Source organism: Cebus imitator, unplaced genomic scaffold, assembly GCF_001604975.1.
Source record: "Cebus imitator isolate Cc_AM_T3 unplaced genomic scaffold, Cebus_imitator-1.0 Scaffold269, whole genome shotgun sequence".
Classification (NCBI taxonomy): Eukaryota; Metazoa; Chordata; class Mammalia; order Primates; family Cebidae; genus Cebus; species Cebus imitator.
Genome location: NW_016107584.1, coordinates 2,667,476 through 2,684,077, shown reverse-complemented (window position 1 = coordinate 2,684,077; position 16,602 = coordinate 2,667,476). Strand labels below are relative to the sequence as shown.

Sequence of the window (16,602 nt, the reverse complement as noted above, 5' to 3'; positions counted from 1 at the left end):
GAGAACTATCATGGTGCATTGGAGGACCAGGAAGTGACCCCACATCTTAACGGAACTTTACAACAGAGCTGCATTGACTTCATCTTTCAAGCGCTCGTCACGATTCTTCCGTTATTTAATTTCTTAAAAATAGGACTTGCAAGTTAAAGAAAATCATGCCATCTTTCCATTCAAATAGGAAAGGAGGTGGTAGATAAATGATGCTAAGTGGTACATGTCAGATATCCCTCTCAGCACTTACAAATACCGTGGGTACATGTCTTAGCTCTCCTTTTGTGGGCAGACAAACCTCTGTACCCATCTAGAAATAGGTTTGCTATTTTGTTATGGATTACTTCAAATATCTCATGAAAATCATCTGACGTGGAGGCCAAAACAAAGCTGGTCTAAGAGCGTGTGTTGGAGCAGAATAATAATGTGCTGTTCAGAATTCAGTCAAAGCTTCCTCATGTCCTTCTGCATGTCACATGCAGGATACAGGAACTGGGAGAGAGCTGAGTAAGCATGAAAAGATCACTTTTAGAGTCTCCATTACTGCCTCTCCTTCCAGTCCCCAGCACTGTAGAAGCACAGATGAGAGGAGAGTTATGGATTGAGCGTGAGTACCAATACAACACTTTTAAGTGTTATTTCCCCCTTGAAGCATCAGTGAATCTAAGAACTGAGGAAGGAAGAGAGTGCAGGTGTATAACCTCCCACTTGTTTGCTCTCTAAAAACCCTTTACAGTGTCTTCTCCTCCCTCCTCCCTTCTGATTTCATATTTAATATTTGACAAGGTAGAAAGAAGAGAAAATGCTGTCAGCTCAGGATAAAAATAAACTAGTTCATATCTGCCTACTTTCATTTTTGGGGCAAAACTGTGGCATTTGTATTAGATTGAGGACCCATATGTAGGAAGATGGAACACCAAAATACTGGGGACAATATGAGGGGTGATGTTTATGGGCAAAATGGGGTTTCTGATTATAAGGTCCATGGTTATCACATTAAAAATGGGGACTTACATTACAGATGTACACTTAAAATATTGAATTTCCCTATGTTGCTGTACTGAATCCACACATCAACCTATGATGATTTAATGTTAGCCAGTAGTTAATTGTATTTACTCAGGCAAATTTCTTAAATTCTATCTAATATTAACTTAATGCAATAGAGTGGAAGGCAGTTTATTCGTAACGTCTGCAAAATGATTGATCTTCCTGTTAATGATATTTCTGGAGTTTAGTTATCATAACTCTAAAGTAACACTGTTCAATAATATAATGTAATCCACATATATAATTTAAAATTTTTATAGTCACATTAAAAAAGTAAAAGTAAATAGATAAAATTAATTTTAAGGACATGTTTTATTTCACTTAATATAGCCAAACTGTTATCATTTCAGCATGTAATCAAAGTGAAAAATTACTGAGACATTTTACATTTTTCCCCACTGTCTTCAAAATCTGATCTGTAATTACACTTAAAACAAATATCAAACTAAATGCTAAGTGTTCATCATAACTACTTCATCTGTTTTTACATTTCATAAAAGATACAGTTGAAAAAGTAGATTTATATAGAGAAAGTAAAAAGATCAAAGATTGGGGAGACAGAGGGATGAATAGGCAGAGCATGGAGGATTTTTAGGGCAGAGACACGATTCTACATATTTAACTACAGTATGATACTATAATGGTGACTATGTGTCATTATACATTTGTCCAAACCCATAGAATGTTCAACATTAAGAGTGAACCTTAACGCAAACTATAAACGTTGATTGATATGTCAGTGTAGGCTCATCAATTCTAACAAAAGTACCACTCCACTGCAGGGGATATTGATTGGGGGAGGCTGTGGAGGCAGAGGGTGAACTTTTGTACTTTTTACTCCATTTTGCTGTGAACCTAAAAACTGTTCTAAAATATAAGGTCTCTTAAAAATTAAATTATGAACTGACCAGTGAATTTTCTCCTCAAACTTCCATTCTTACATTATAACTTCTGAGAAACTTAATAATGTTTGATATGATCTAGAGTTTGCATAATGTCTTTTGATTTTGAAAATTCTTTCTTCCCTTTAAGTCTTGTCAGCTACTATGTAAACGCCTCAAAACCAAGTCCAGAACCTTGTTTCATAGCCTGTGTTCACAAACTGCATGTAATCTCTGTGTAATCATTTGTTTCTCTCTCTGTCTTCCTCTAGGCGCTAAGCAATTCCAAGGCAGAGATTAAATCTTGCTTGAATTAGTAAATGGAAGGCTTAGTAGTCAGACACAAAATAGGTCTCAATAAGTGTCCGTTGAATGGTGGAAAAAAGTAGATTCACATAACCAAGCTGTTCCAAACATACTGTCAGTTTTACAATCATGGAACTGGGCATTTGTTGTTAGATTTAAATTAATGAAATTAAATACAATTAAAATTTTGTTTCTCCATTCGACCAGTCACAGTGAAGTGCTCATTTAGCTGATATGGGTTGGATACTTGTCCCCTCCAAATCTCATGTTGAAATGTGATCCCCATTGTTGGAGGTGGGACCTATTGAGAGGTGTTTGTGTCATGGGGGTGGATTTCTCATGAAGTTTTGTACCCTCCCCACGGTAATGTGTGAATTCTCACTCTATTGTTTCTGAGAGAACTGATTGCTAAAACAAGCTTGGCACCTCCTCCCCTCTTTCTCACTTGCTCTCCCTCTCACCATGTGACACGCTGGCTCTTCTTTCCTTCTGCCACCAGTAAAAGCTTCATGAGACCCTAACAGAAGCCCAGCAGATACTGGCACCATGCTTGTACAGCCTGCAGACCTGTGAGCCAAATAAGCCTCTTTTCATTGTATATTACCCTGCCTCAGGTATTCCTTTATAGCAACACAAAATGGACATTAGCCACATATGGTTAAGGCTGTCACATTGGACATGCAGATTGATGTATTATAAAGATAGAAAAATGGAAAAATTATCCCAGTTCCAACATCTTGTGGACAATTTTCTTTTTCCCTTCTCAGTCTGTGAATTTGCAAGTGATATATATAACAAGGATTTACAACATTTTTTAATGTGCCGAGTCATATGAACAATAAATAACTGTTACCACTTGTGCTTCTGTATTTCCAGTGACTCATTCGCTGGGACTCCCACCTTCCTGTCAAATTGGGCCATGGTGAAGTCAGTGAAGATTCATTAGCATTTCAGATGACACCATTATTTCATGCAGCATTCTAGAACAAATTTGCTTTTGTCATTACTGGCATGCACTTTGATATGGATCATTAAAAAAATCCTTAATAAAAAAGTTTCTCTCTTAGGAGCTTATAGTTGAGATTCCTGGGTAAAATCCAACTCTTGTGTCAAAAACTGATGTTGCTCGCTAATCTGAGTTTGTCACCTCTCAGAGTCTGATTAGAGAAGTAGAAATGGATTTTCCTTAGCAATCTAGAGGATTAATATAAGTGATCCCTTACAGTTTTTTTTGGAGAAGTACGAGGGAAAATGTAGATTTAAACAAAGAAAATGCATTGCAGAAATAACTGCATTATTACACACTTTCCTCAGGGATTAGCAATACCCCACTATAGACAAATTGGATGCCTGGATCTATAGCACATGCTCTGTGAAGCCAAGTGCTTGTGAGGGCTGCTTTCTGGGTCCTTCTGTTCTGTTACAGCGATTTCAAATACCATGGCATCTCCTATCAGGATTTTGCAGACTTGGGTTGGACAGAGCAGCAGATATCAGGCCATTCAGTGCATTTCACAAAGCACTGATTGGAAATGTAAGACATTGATTTGTGTGCAGTACAGAACACAATGTACGTAAGACATAGCCCTTGACTTTAAAGAGCATTGCTTGTCTGTAAGATGAGTCCCCTAATGAAGTCAGTACATTATAAGTATACTTTTATATTAATAGCTTCAAATTCTAGGCTCTAGGGGAAACTCTTTTCTTTTCTCTGCTTTTCTTCCTTATAATGAGAATTGAGAACTAAAATACAACTTGATGTTCTAGCACATTATCTTCCACTTCTTATGTCCTCAAAGTTCTGAGCAGAATTGGATTGGAAAATCCCTGTCAGCATCCATTATCTCTTGAGTTTAAATTAAAAGTCTTTTCCAGGACCTCAGAAGGAACTACACAATCTCGTCCTTGCCTATCTCTTCAACTTCATTCCTCTCCAGCTACATCAATCTCTTGCACTTTCTTAAACACACCAAAGGCTATGATCTTTGCATTTTGTTGTTGTTCTCTCTGCCTGGAATGTCCTCTTTACATAACTGACTGCTTTTCATCAGTTAGTTGATATGATATGACATCTCTTTCTCTTTGTCAAAAAAAGCAAAGATGCTTTCTCTGACCACCTTGTCTAAAATAACATCCTTCAGCTCCAGTTTCTCTGTAACCTCTTTCTTTTTTATTTTCTTTACAGGACTTATCACTGTCTCTATTCATTTACCATTTCCCCTGCTGAAATCTAAGGGTCATGACGGAAAGGACTTTGTCTCATCTGGTGAAGTGGTTTGACTATGTCCCCACCCAAATCTCATCTTGAATTCCTGCGTGTTGTGGGAGGGACCCAGTGGGAGGTAACTGAGTAATGGGGGTGGGTCATTCCCCTATTGTTCTCGTGATAGTGAATAAGTCACATGAGATCTAATGGGTTTAAAAAGGGAAGTTTTCCTGTACAAGCTTTCTTCTCTTGTCTGCTGCCATGTGAGACATACCTTTTACCTTCCACCATGATTGTGAGGCCTCCCCCGCCATGTAGAACTGTAAGTCCAACAAGCCTCTTTCTTTTGTAAATTGCCCAGTCTCAGATATGTCTTTATCAGCAGCATAAAAATGGACGAATATATCCAGACTCTAACGTCAGTTCCCTGCAAAATAGAGATGCCTCATATTATCTGCTTGTTGCAGTTCATTTGAGCTGCTATAACAACATACCTTAGACTGGGTAATTTAGAGACCATGGAAATTTATTTCTCACCCTCCTGGAAGTTGGAAAGTCCAAGATCAAGGCAACAGCAGATTCACTGTTGGTGAGAGATCTCTCTTTGCTTCACAGATGGCATCTTCTCACTGTGTCCTCATATAGTTGGAATGACTGGCTGGTTCTCTAGGGTTTTTTAAATAAAAGCACAAATTTCTCTCTCTATCTTTATGACCTAATCACCTCCCAAAGGCCCCACTTTTTAATATCATCACCTTGATTAGGGTTTAACATGAATTTGGGGTAGAGGAACGCAAACAGACCACAGCTGCACTCAATAAATATCTGTTGCATTAATGGATGTTTTGCTTGTCTAAGCATTCACTGCTGGTGGAGCCTGAATAAGTCAGATACCATTTTATAATAATAGTTTCTTCACTCATGGGAGTTTTACACAGATATATTGAGACAATATCTGTAAAAAATTAAAAATTGCTATGTATCATACAATATAAGTACGGCTATTTTTTCTACTCAGGTTAGCTGGACCCCCACAGAGCTATCTAGCTTCAGAAAACTCAGTTTCTGCTTTGCACAGCAAAAATGTGCACCTCCAAGAACCAAAGTAATTCGTCTTTGTAAAAGGAGGGAGCAGAGACTAATTTGTTGTAAGATGGTAACTCATCCCCAAGGATTCCATGGTCTTTTGTGTGTCTGTTGGTGAGGCAAAAAGGGGTTTTAGAACTCCCATACTCCCATTTCAACTTTCTGTCCACAGAATGACTTTGCATTTAGCCACTAGATTTTGTCAGCATGGGCATTATTTGGCTTCTGAAAGGTATATGTAAGAAAATTGAAAATGAAGGGCAGCCAGCTGCCACTTTTTAGATAATGACAGTAATGATGTGGTAAATTGGTATATTCTTCAAGGAAATATTCAGGGAGATTCATTTCAAACAAGCCACCTTGTATTAAATGGGATCTACTTAAAATAATTCTGCAGCACAGGTGGACATCATAGCTGCAAACTAATAGCTATATAGAAACACACCAAAATGAAGACGGCTAAATTCTATCTTTGAGTCCCAACAGTGTTCACATGATGCCCAGGAAAGAAAATAAGGGAGTAAATTGTCAGCTTATGGTGCACATTAATTGGAAAGTTAATAAAACCTTTTCATTCACTTAAACTGATGGTGGTACATAACCACGTGCTAATAAACAGAGGAGAAGCAGCTTGCTGTGTACAGTCATTTCTTAGTAAGGTTAACAAACTACATTAACCATTCACTCATCTGTAACTTGTAATTAATCACTCCTTGAAAATTACATTGTATAACAAATGAGGACAGACATGATTCATTAAAACTTCTAATTAATTCTATTTAATACTATTTCATAGTTCATTGATAAGTGCTGAGAGAAGGATTACACTGTAGGATATTTGATGCATTGCTGCTGAAGAAGTAAATAGGGGGAACATTATCTAAAATGAAACATGAATACTTGCAAATGAAAATGTCAGATGTTTATCATCCCAGTGCCTGGTTCTATACTCAAGGGTCTCTCAGCATTACCAGTGGAAAACTCCATTTTCAGGGCTGTATCAGTTGGGTGTAAAATCTCTTCTGGGTTCAGCTGGATGCTTAGCATCTCAAGCTGGGGATGAGCTGAGTCTACTTTGTTTTTCTAATAAATGTTCAGGGGTGCTTTGTGGGCTAATAATAACACTATTATTAAGCAGATATATCCACATCTGGAAAAAGATCGATTGATATAAGAAGACAAATACTTAACAGGCAATTATGGCATTGGGGTCATTTAATTGCTCTGTGTGTGTGTGTGTGTGTGCGTGTGTGCACATGAGTGTGTGTATTAGTAGATATTAAAACAGCAGGGATATCTGTGTCAAGAAAAGCCCGGTACATTAACTTTAATGTACTTCTTTTCAGAGAAAATAAGGCAGTGAAGTACATGGTTACAGCCTGGGCTGAGGAGAAGACAATCACCACTAATAAGTGAACAATGCATCTTTTGAAGTTTAAGTTTGGAATAACGTATTGTTAGCTTTTTTTTTTTTTTTTCACTTTGCCATCGACATAGTCTTTCTCCAAAATGTGTTATAAGAACCATTAGTGGTTCCATCGTGTAAATGGCAAGGACTCGGAGAGAGAAAGATTCACAAAATATACACCTAAAATAGGTAGTTGTATCATAAGTTTACAAAGAACTCTTACAAGTTAATAATAAGAAGACATCCAACTCAGTTAAAGAGTTGAACAGACACATCAAAAAATGAGAGGTATAAATATCCAGCAGGAAGATGCTTAACATCATTAGTAATTGAGGAAATAATAATTAAAACCATCATAAGAAACTGATATCTATTAGACTTGTTAAAATTAAAAAGATTGACAATACCATGTGCTGATAAAAATGTGGAATTCTCATATACCACTGATGAGAATACAAAATGGTAAACCATGTTGGAAAATATTTGACAGTTTTTTTTTTAATGTGATAAGCATACATCTACCATACAACCCTGTCATTCTACCCCTAGATGTTTACAGGAGAGTAATGAACCACTTGTTCAGACAAACACTAGTACATGAATGTTTAGGTGCTTTATTAGTAATGGCCCCAAACGATAAGCAAGCCAAGTGCCCATTAACAATTGAATTGATAAACCAGATGTGGTACCCTCCATACAACAATGAAATACTTCTCTGAGGGAAAAGCAGAACTAACTAACAACTGTCAACCTGGATGGAAAAAAAAAAAAAAAAAAAAACTAGACCGAAAGACTTCAGAGTGTATGAAAGTCTAGAACATGCAAACTAATCTGTACTGACAAAGAGTAGACCAAGCTTTGTCAGGGACTGTGAGCAAATGGAAGAATGATGTACGAAGGAGTCCAAGGAGTCTTTTGGGGCTGATGGAAGTGCTCTGCCTCATGACAATGGTGGTTGTTCAAACCATCACAACTCATCAAATCTTCTACCTTAAATGGATGTGACTTATTGTCAGCACATTATCTTTAATAAGTTGACTGCTACAAACGAGTTATAAGTCTGGTTGATGCATCTCCCAATCAAAATAATAAGATTCTTTAGTGAACAATTACTTTGAAGCCTCATCTAAATTGCATCTACATCAAAGCAGGTGAGATAGAGAAGGCTGTTGACACAGGAGAGGAAGCAAGTTCTGAAGAGCTGATAGCTATTTTCTGGCCCTGAGCTGATGGGCATCTAATTAACATGTTTCATTCTTCAGGAAAGGTGACTCTGCAATGTCTTCTTAAAGTGAGCTACTTTTGAAAATATTAAAGTAACCTTGTGCCCCTAGAGAGTAAAGTACACTATGATGGAGTCCCTGCAGTGTAGTCCAAGGATTGGCATTTTAGGCATTTGATCTGTGCCCTGAGCTTCTTTCTACCTGTAAAAAAAACCAAAACTGATTTTCAGGCTTTCACATCCCAGCACCTTTCCACATCTGAACCACTTCATGATTTTAGAGCTGTTTCTTGAAGAGCCTGCTTATACACCCCTGAACTTAGAAGTTAGGAAAAAAACAAAAAACAAAAAACCCACCACCACCACCAGCAACAACAAAACAACAAGAAAAGACACAAAAATATATACATATTAACCTCAAAGGAAGTAAATCTGGATTTCTGAGTTCTGCACCTACTAACTTGGGTAAGTCATTTAACCTGCCTGGGCCTCAGTTTTGTCATCTCTAAAATAGGAATAATAAGACTTCTGTTACTGGGAGGCTAAAGGGCACAATATATGTGAAACCTGAAGCCCGTTTGGAGGGGTGTGTGCGTGTGTGTGTGTGTGTGTGTGTGTGTGTGTGTAACAACTCTCCAGGGATTATCTGAGGGGATGAGAGGGTAAGGAGGGGGCATTCAACACACGGGGTCTCCAATTTTTGCTTTTAAGGTGTCTATTGCTGGAAACATGTTTGTTAAAATTCATAAATCACAGGATTTGATAAGAAGTTTTTTTTACCCAATATTATACAACTAAAAAAGTGAGGAACTCACAAAAACACTAGTCTTCATTAATACTTCTTTTATATATTAGGGTCATGCATAATAATGCATTTTTTCAACTAATATTATTCTTAATAATGCCATCATCAAATTTAATTAACATTTTCCTATAAGAAAAGCAGATAGTCTCAGACTTCTTCAGTGGTTTATAGAGCAGCTTAAAGGCAAGATTTTTGCAGTTCTCAAAGTCACAGCCAGTACTTATGAAAGCCTAGTATAAATGTGTAGAAAATAAGAAAGGCAATAAATCTTATATGATGCTAAATTATTAACCTATTTTTCTCTTCTTACAGGATTGACCTTTTAGTGGACTGAATTATCTACTCATTTTCAATTAAGTTTCCATATGGCAAATTGAAGCTGACCCTGTTACAATTAGAAAACTACACAGAAGAAAAGAGGCCATAAATATTGTGAGAGAAATTGTATTTTTGGATATTGTGTATTTAGATTTTTTCCAGCTCCCCAAAGAAAGAAAGAAAAGAAAAAGAAAAAAGAAAGAAAGAGCTGTTACAGTATGTTGGGCAAAATAGGCAATCAATTAACCTAAATAACTGTAAACCCCTCTCCTACCATAGGTCTCATTTGTTCCAGTATCCTCCATCATTGATTTGGTTTCCTTGTGTAGACTCTAGAAAGATTTTATTAAGGTGATGAAGTTTTAGGAAGATTCATTGTTATTGAGAGGCAAAAAATATACCTGGGTGATAGGATGATCTGTGCAGCAAACCACCATGGCACATGTTTGTCTATGTAACAAAACAGCACAATCCTGCTTATGTACCCCTGAACTTCAAATAACAGTTAGAAATCACAAAATTAAAAAAACCCACCACCATCACCACCACCAACAACAAAACAACAAAAAGAGAATAGAAAAAATATTAACCTCAAAGAAAGAAAACCTGGCTTTATGACTGAGTCCTGCACCTGCTCACTTGGATAAGTCATTTAACCTGCCTCGATCTCAGTTTTGTCATCTCTAAATTGGAATAATAACACTTCTGTTACTAGGGGATGTTCAGGACTAAAGGGCACGATATACATGATAGCTCTTATAACTGATATGATAGTATTGTTTTGCATCTGTGATAAACTTATTTCTCACAAGAACTTTTTTTTATTTCTAAAATTTTCTTAAAATTTTAGCCATTTAAAGTGTTTAAGAAGCATTTGATAAAGACCAAATGTGCATAGTAGTGTATTCCCTAAGGGAAATGTCTTGAAAAAAAAAAAAAAAAACTGGAATAATTGCACTGGTCTCTTAGCTAGTCATGCCTCCCAGCCTGTGTCAGAGCCCAATTCTATATGACTCTCAAATTCATCTCATCCATTAGTAAAATAGAAGAGTAGGAGAAAGCTTTCTCCTTTCCCCAAAATATCTCCTTCACCATCTAGTCATAGAACTAACATTTCCCACTAATTTGTGAAATGTATTTCATTATAAACATAAATTTGAGGGGCAATTGATATATTGATACATGTGTCCTAGGGTGACGGGTCAGCAAGTGAGCAGATCACACTGGTAATTAGGTAATTAGCATGTAATGAAAGGTTTTCTTGTCTTTGATGAAGACTTCTTTCTTCTCTGTGTGAACTGCGCAGATTTATACAGTCACACCCCAAAACAAAAACAAAAAACCCTTCAGGTTTGACTGAATGTAATGTCACAGTACAAAAATTAGAAAGCTATTGAAGTATTTTGAAATGTAGACAATTTTCCTCTAACAAAGAACAAAGGAAATTTGCCTGAATGTCTATTTCATCAGCTGATTTTTTTTTTTTTACAAGCAGAATTTTGCAAATAGCTTAGTTTGAAAATTTGAGAGGATTCTTGATTTAATATTTTTGGACTAGTTTTTAGGTATTCTTTTGCACTAAACAATTATAAACATTTTTCTTATTTTCAGCACAACTGTCTATGACTAACTGTGCCACTCATTAATGTATTACTTCTCAGCTCCAAAGTCATCCTTTGTTACCTGCTTTGCAATAATGGAGCGTTACCCTTTAAGCATTTTTCTTTTGCTGTGGGCATGGTATTAAGCTTTGTCAGAAGAGGGCAGTGGAGGGACAGTGAAGGAGGATGGGACTCTTCCTCTTCTTGGTTCCATTTGTGTTTTTTCTCACTGCATGGCTGGCAGTGGCATGTTGGATGGAGACAGCCAGGAGTGCTATGCCCAATTGTGTGCTTGAGGTGAGTTTGAAATCTCAGCCCTAGCCTGGTAGTCTGCTTTTGAGGTCTTTCCAAGGTCAACACTGTGTTCTCCAGGCTTCATGCTACCCGCTCAATAAGTGAACTCCTGATACTCCAATGCTCCCCTTCTTCAGCTCACCTACACCCCAGGAGGTTGTTTCTCATGGCCCTCATGAGTCAGACAATGTATACTATACTGCAGGCCTCACATCATCATGCAGGTCAATGAGCTCCCCATGCTCTAACTCCATCCACATACTACCCACCAGACTTGGCCAGTCTGTATCCTGGATGAGTATTTCTTGCTTGCCCCATGATTATGAACCTGCTCTGGCTCAGGAACACCAATGAAATTCTTCACTAACCAGTCAGCTGCAACCGTATCTTCTCCAACAAGATCTGAACTTCAGACTTGGAGTGGGGCCCTCCTTTCAAATTTGTTCTTCCCTTGGGTATTCTCCTTCAGCTTAGGATATTCCTTAGTTTTTTTTACTCCTGTATAGCTACTTACCTGCTATAGGTAATAATTGTTCACGTTAAACTTTTCCTGTTGAATTACAATTGCAATGTCAACCTTTTGTTTGGTCACTCTGATATTCTATACTAACATAGAATTGGTATTGAGATGGAGAGTAGTCCCAGGTTATAGACTTGCAAAAATGGGGTTTTGAAACTGGTTTGGTTTTGCCCTTGGACATGAGCACAAAGCTGAGCTCTTCTCTAATAGAAAATGGGATGCTAGTAATTCATGGCATGCAGGGATATCATAATCAATCATACTATAACCAGTGGTAGATTGCCATGAAATGTGAACTACAGTGAGTGTCTTGGGTGCTCAGGAGGCTGGAGTCAAGCTGACAAGGGTGATAATAATGGCAACTTCAAGGACTGTGGTATGGGGTGAATAATTTTGATTGAATCTGAGTACCTAAGAAAGGAAAAAGATAATCTTAGGTGCCTTAGCACTCAGCTTAAGTCACAGTTTCAGAACTGTAAAGCTTTCATAATGGCCCTAAAATTTGTCTAACCACTATTAGGCTCAGAACTAATATTACTGAAAACCAAACATAAAACTTAGTGTACAGGGTGCTGAATTATAGTTAACAGTTGAATTCACAGTCTTGTCAGGTTTCTCATGTGAATGTTAGAACACTGATTGGAAAATAATGAGGTCCTGAATCTTGTAATTTGGACTTATGGCTGAGCTCAGAAAAAGCAAAACAAAAGAAAAACCCCAGTAATTTTGGCCACAGAAGTCATTCTGAGTTTCTTTCATCCGTGGAAGTAGCTTGCTTTCCAAGATCTGAGGAAACTAGCCTTCCTCTGCATGAAAAGCCTGTGATAACCTCACTTGGAGAAGACACCACATCCTCCTCAAGACGTACCACAACCACTTGCTGCTGCTACTAGACCTATGGGCTAGGGTAATATATCACTAAGCTACAGGAGACAGTGAACACAGGACAACCCAGGAAGCGATGGCTTACATTATGAAGGCCTTGACTTTTCTTTCTTTCTTTTTTTTTTTTTTTAAATACTTTAAGTTCTGGGATACATGGGCCTTGACTTTTCTAACATATATCGGCAAAAATCTGCAGAAAATTTCAAGGGTCTTTGAACAAAGGTGATAAAATACAACCCTAGATTTGGCTGAATTTCTTTGGTACGATGCGCTTACTAGAGACTTAAGATTTATGTTTTAGCTTTGCAGTTTTGGGTAGCTCTAACAGCTTTACAGAAACTTGAATGCAATGGTAGTCTACATTTAATAAGACTGAGATTCCAGACCTTCCCTGAAATGCTGTGGAGAAGAGAACTCAAAGACTTTGGAGAGAATTGAATTGATGGACTGGATTTGTTATGTGTGATCTGCACATTTACTCCCCAATTATGTTTCATGAGAGAGCCCAGAAAATATGCCCTTCCCTTTAGAATTTAAAAATGTGTTAGTAGGGAGAACAATTGTATCCTTGAAAAGTTCTGTCATTGCTATCTTTTGTAGGGTAAGTATGACTGTGGCTATGGGCTCCTTGATTTCAGGGGGGCTGAGGGGAGCCCATAGTAGCAGAGGCCAAGTAGCAGTACTTAATCACCAAAGACAAGGTGCACACCTATCATAGGGACAGCAGGAATATATCAGCAATCAGGATTTCTCTGCCATGTTTCGGTGGATAATTGAGAAACTAGATGGGCAGCCTACTAGAGTATTGCAAGAAATACAATAAATCACAGGAAAAATTCTAGCTCTGGTAGCCAAAAATCTGACTTGAGTTACTCCAATAAACAGTTATAATTTTAGAAAATAGTTGAAAAATACAATTTTTACAGACTGTGGTCCATATTTGTACTCTATAAGGAGGTCTACCAAATGACAGTCAATGCAGAGGAGGCTTTTAATAATGAGGTGGATAAAATGACATGCTGACTACATACCAGTCGGTTTCTTGTAACAGCCACCCAGTGCCTGCACAAGGATACATGAACAAAGTTGCTGTCATGACAGGGATGGAAGCTATGATGGACTTGCCTTCACCAAGGCTGACCTGGTTAATTGAAACTCAGCCAAGAGCAGTGAGCAACAATCATCCAGAGACATAGCACAAACCCAAGAGGCCCCAGTCAGCAGCCTGGTGGCACAGCAATGAGTACAGTAGATCTTGTTCATTGTGAGGGGAACAGAGATTGGTCCTCAGTAGAGTGCCTTCCCTTGCCATAATGCTTTTTTCAGAACTACTATCTATTGACTCAAAAAATGGCTTCCCTACCATCATGGCATTCTGCACAGCATAGAATACGATAAAATAATTTATTTGCCAAGGAAGAGAAGCCATGTACTTAAGTCTATGAAATTAACTTATCACATATCTCAACACCTGGAAGCAGCTCACCTAATCGAAAGGTGAAGGGTTTGCCAAAATATAAGACTACTGAAGACTCAGTTATGGTGCCACTTGGAAAAAATGCCCCAAAAGAATGGGGTTTACAGGATATAGTACATGCTTTGAATCAGCGGCCATTATGTATGGCTCGGGGAATTGAGATGCAGAAGGAGAGGGGCAAATCCCACTGTTACACCTCATAACCGACTCACAAAATTTTTGCTTTTTGTCCTGGAAACTTTGAACTCTGCTGGTTTAGCAGTCTTAGTTCCCAGAGGGGAAATGCTTCCACCTAAAGATACAAAAATGTTTCTACTACATGGGAAGACAAGACAGTCACTTGGTTATCTTGGGATCTTGATGCTACCTAACCAACAGCCCATGCCCTCCCACAAAACAAAACAATTACTCTATTAGCTGGAGAGATTAATCTTAATTTGATCTTCATTAATAAAGAGAAACTGGTTTGTCACTGGACTGTGTCTGTAACCCAGTGAATTTTCTGATGTGCTTCTGTATTTGATGCTCAATGATGAATATTAATGCAAAAAATATGTCAAAGGGTGGTTGAGGATTCAAACTCTCCGTAAATGTAATTCTACCTCAGTAGAGAACTCTGAAAAGCTGAGGCTCTAGCTGAGGGTAAAGAAATGGAGAATAATTAGTGGAAGTAGGAAGCAATTGAAATGATTTATGATCTTGTGGTCAATTATAGAAATGAGAACTATAATAGATTTGCATATTTTATTTTTGCTGGTTACATGTATGTCTTCATTGTATATAGTAATCATTTTTCTCTCATAGTTTTATGTATAAGCTACTGGAGGTTAAATTTAAAATTCAGTCTTTAGATAAGGAATATTCAGTGGGACTAGGTTGAATTTGAGTAGTTAATGTAATCAGTTAATGTCTATTGGGTCAGAGTGAATAAACTCCATAAAGTTTACCAAGTTGGGTTTGGGGAGAATACACACACACATGTGCACACACACGCACACACACACACATTATTTGCTGTGAGTGAATAGATTCAATATTAATATTAATTTTCATTTTCAGCAGTATGGCTCTTAATGAGTGTGTCATGCCAAACCAGGATACAAAGAATCTCTTCTAATCTGCATTTCCAAAATTGCATCAATTTGCAAAATTTAATGTTGCTACTCATGATGATACAAATACACATATTATCATTTGTCTTCAGGTTGTACATGTGAATTAATTTTAATCTATGTCTTAGTGATAGAAGTTTAGGTTCTCCATTCAGGAAGCCACTCCAGAACCATCTAATTAAGCATTTCAAATATTTTTATCAAAATCTGCACCCTGAGGTGTGTATATCAGCATACAAGAACTCCACATTATGGTTGTGATGCACAGTCACAGTCTAATCTAAGCTTGCCAGTCTAATCTTCAGGCTTCTAGGTTTAAAGTCATTTGTGATTATAGGTTCACTCGTGGATATTCCATCACATTCCATAAACTGCAGTGTTGGCTCTGATCCTGAGTCTGTGTGGGAGTAAAACTTTCTGTAATGAATCTTGCAGAAACTGAGAGGGAGACTTTTCTGAGAGTAAAGCATAGATTGTATAACTATATTCATACATTTGCTAATAAAATCGGTATGATTGGCAGAATTTGGAGTAAGAATTCCTGGTAACAAGGTTTGGGAAAGAAATGGTAGTCTGCAGATAGTCTCCATCTACCTCTAATGAGTAAATATAACCAGAGTTTGCCAGAAGCACCTGACAATTGTGAATGATTAAATGGGCTGAAGTCAGTTGGCATCACACTGAAAGAAAGACATGAATGGGGTTCCCTGTTAGGTAGATCTTAAGCTGAGTTAGTCATGAGAAATGTTACAGTGCAGAATACAACTTATTTTAATGGTATATTCAGAATGACATGCTAATGAAATACGTATTTTGTCCTTTATGTATATGAAGATTTATGATTATAGAAGTAAACTTTATGATTATAAAAGTAAACTGTTTGACTCAAACTGTGAGACAACATTGAAGGAAAAGCAAAGGAACAACATCGAAAGTATCTAGTCCACTTTACTTCAAGTATGCTGCCTAAATATCCAAATGTTCACCACAATTTAAAAAGATTTAAAACCCCAATTATGAATTCTTGTTACTTGTTTCTGGAAATTCTACCCACCATTCTCTTTACTGTTCTAGGTGAAGAATGCTTCTGTTAGAACCTCAGTTTAGCTTAGCTATATATTGGAATCACCTGAGGAACTTTAAAAATACTGATTCCTAAGTCCTGCAGAAAGAAAAAACGAGATAGAGAGAGAAAGAAAGAAAGAAACCTAGATAGATAGACAGGAGAGAGAGTAGTGGAAGTTTTAAAGCTCTTTCAGGTAAATCTACTGGGCAGCCAAGACTAAGAACTACCGTATTAGTAGACATCAAGGCAAGCACATAATCCAGTCAATTTTTTTCTCTTAGAAAGTTAGGATTATCACCCGCCTATGAGTGAGAACGATGAGAGCACATGGACAAAGGGAGGGGAGCACTACACACTGGGGTCAGTTGGGGGGA

The 16,602-nt window shown here is 37.5% G+C and overlaps 1 long non-coding RNA gene across 1 annotated transcript; it reads left to right on the top strand.

The window, feature by feature from the left end:
* The first annotated feature begins 478 nt into the window (after positions 1–478).
* Positions 479–9,711, top strand: LOC119467243. The gene is made up of 3 exons (XR_005195780.1): positions 479–598; positions 4,414–4,494; positions 9,268–9,711. It is a non-coding gene; the product is annotated as an uncharacterized LOC119467243 (long non-coding RNA).
* The last annotated feature ends 6,891 nt before the right edge of the window (positions 9,712–16,602 follow it).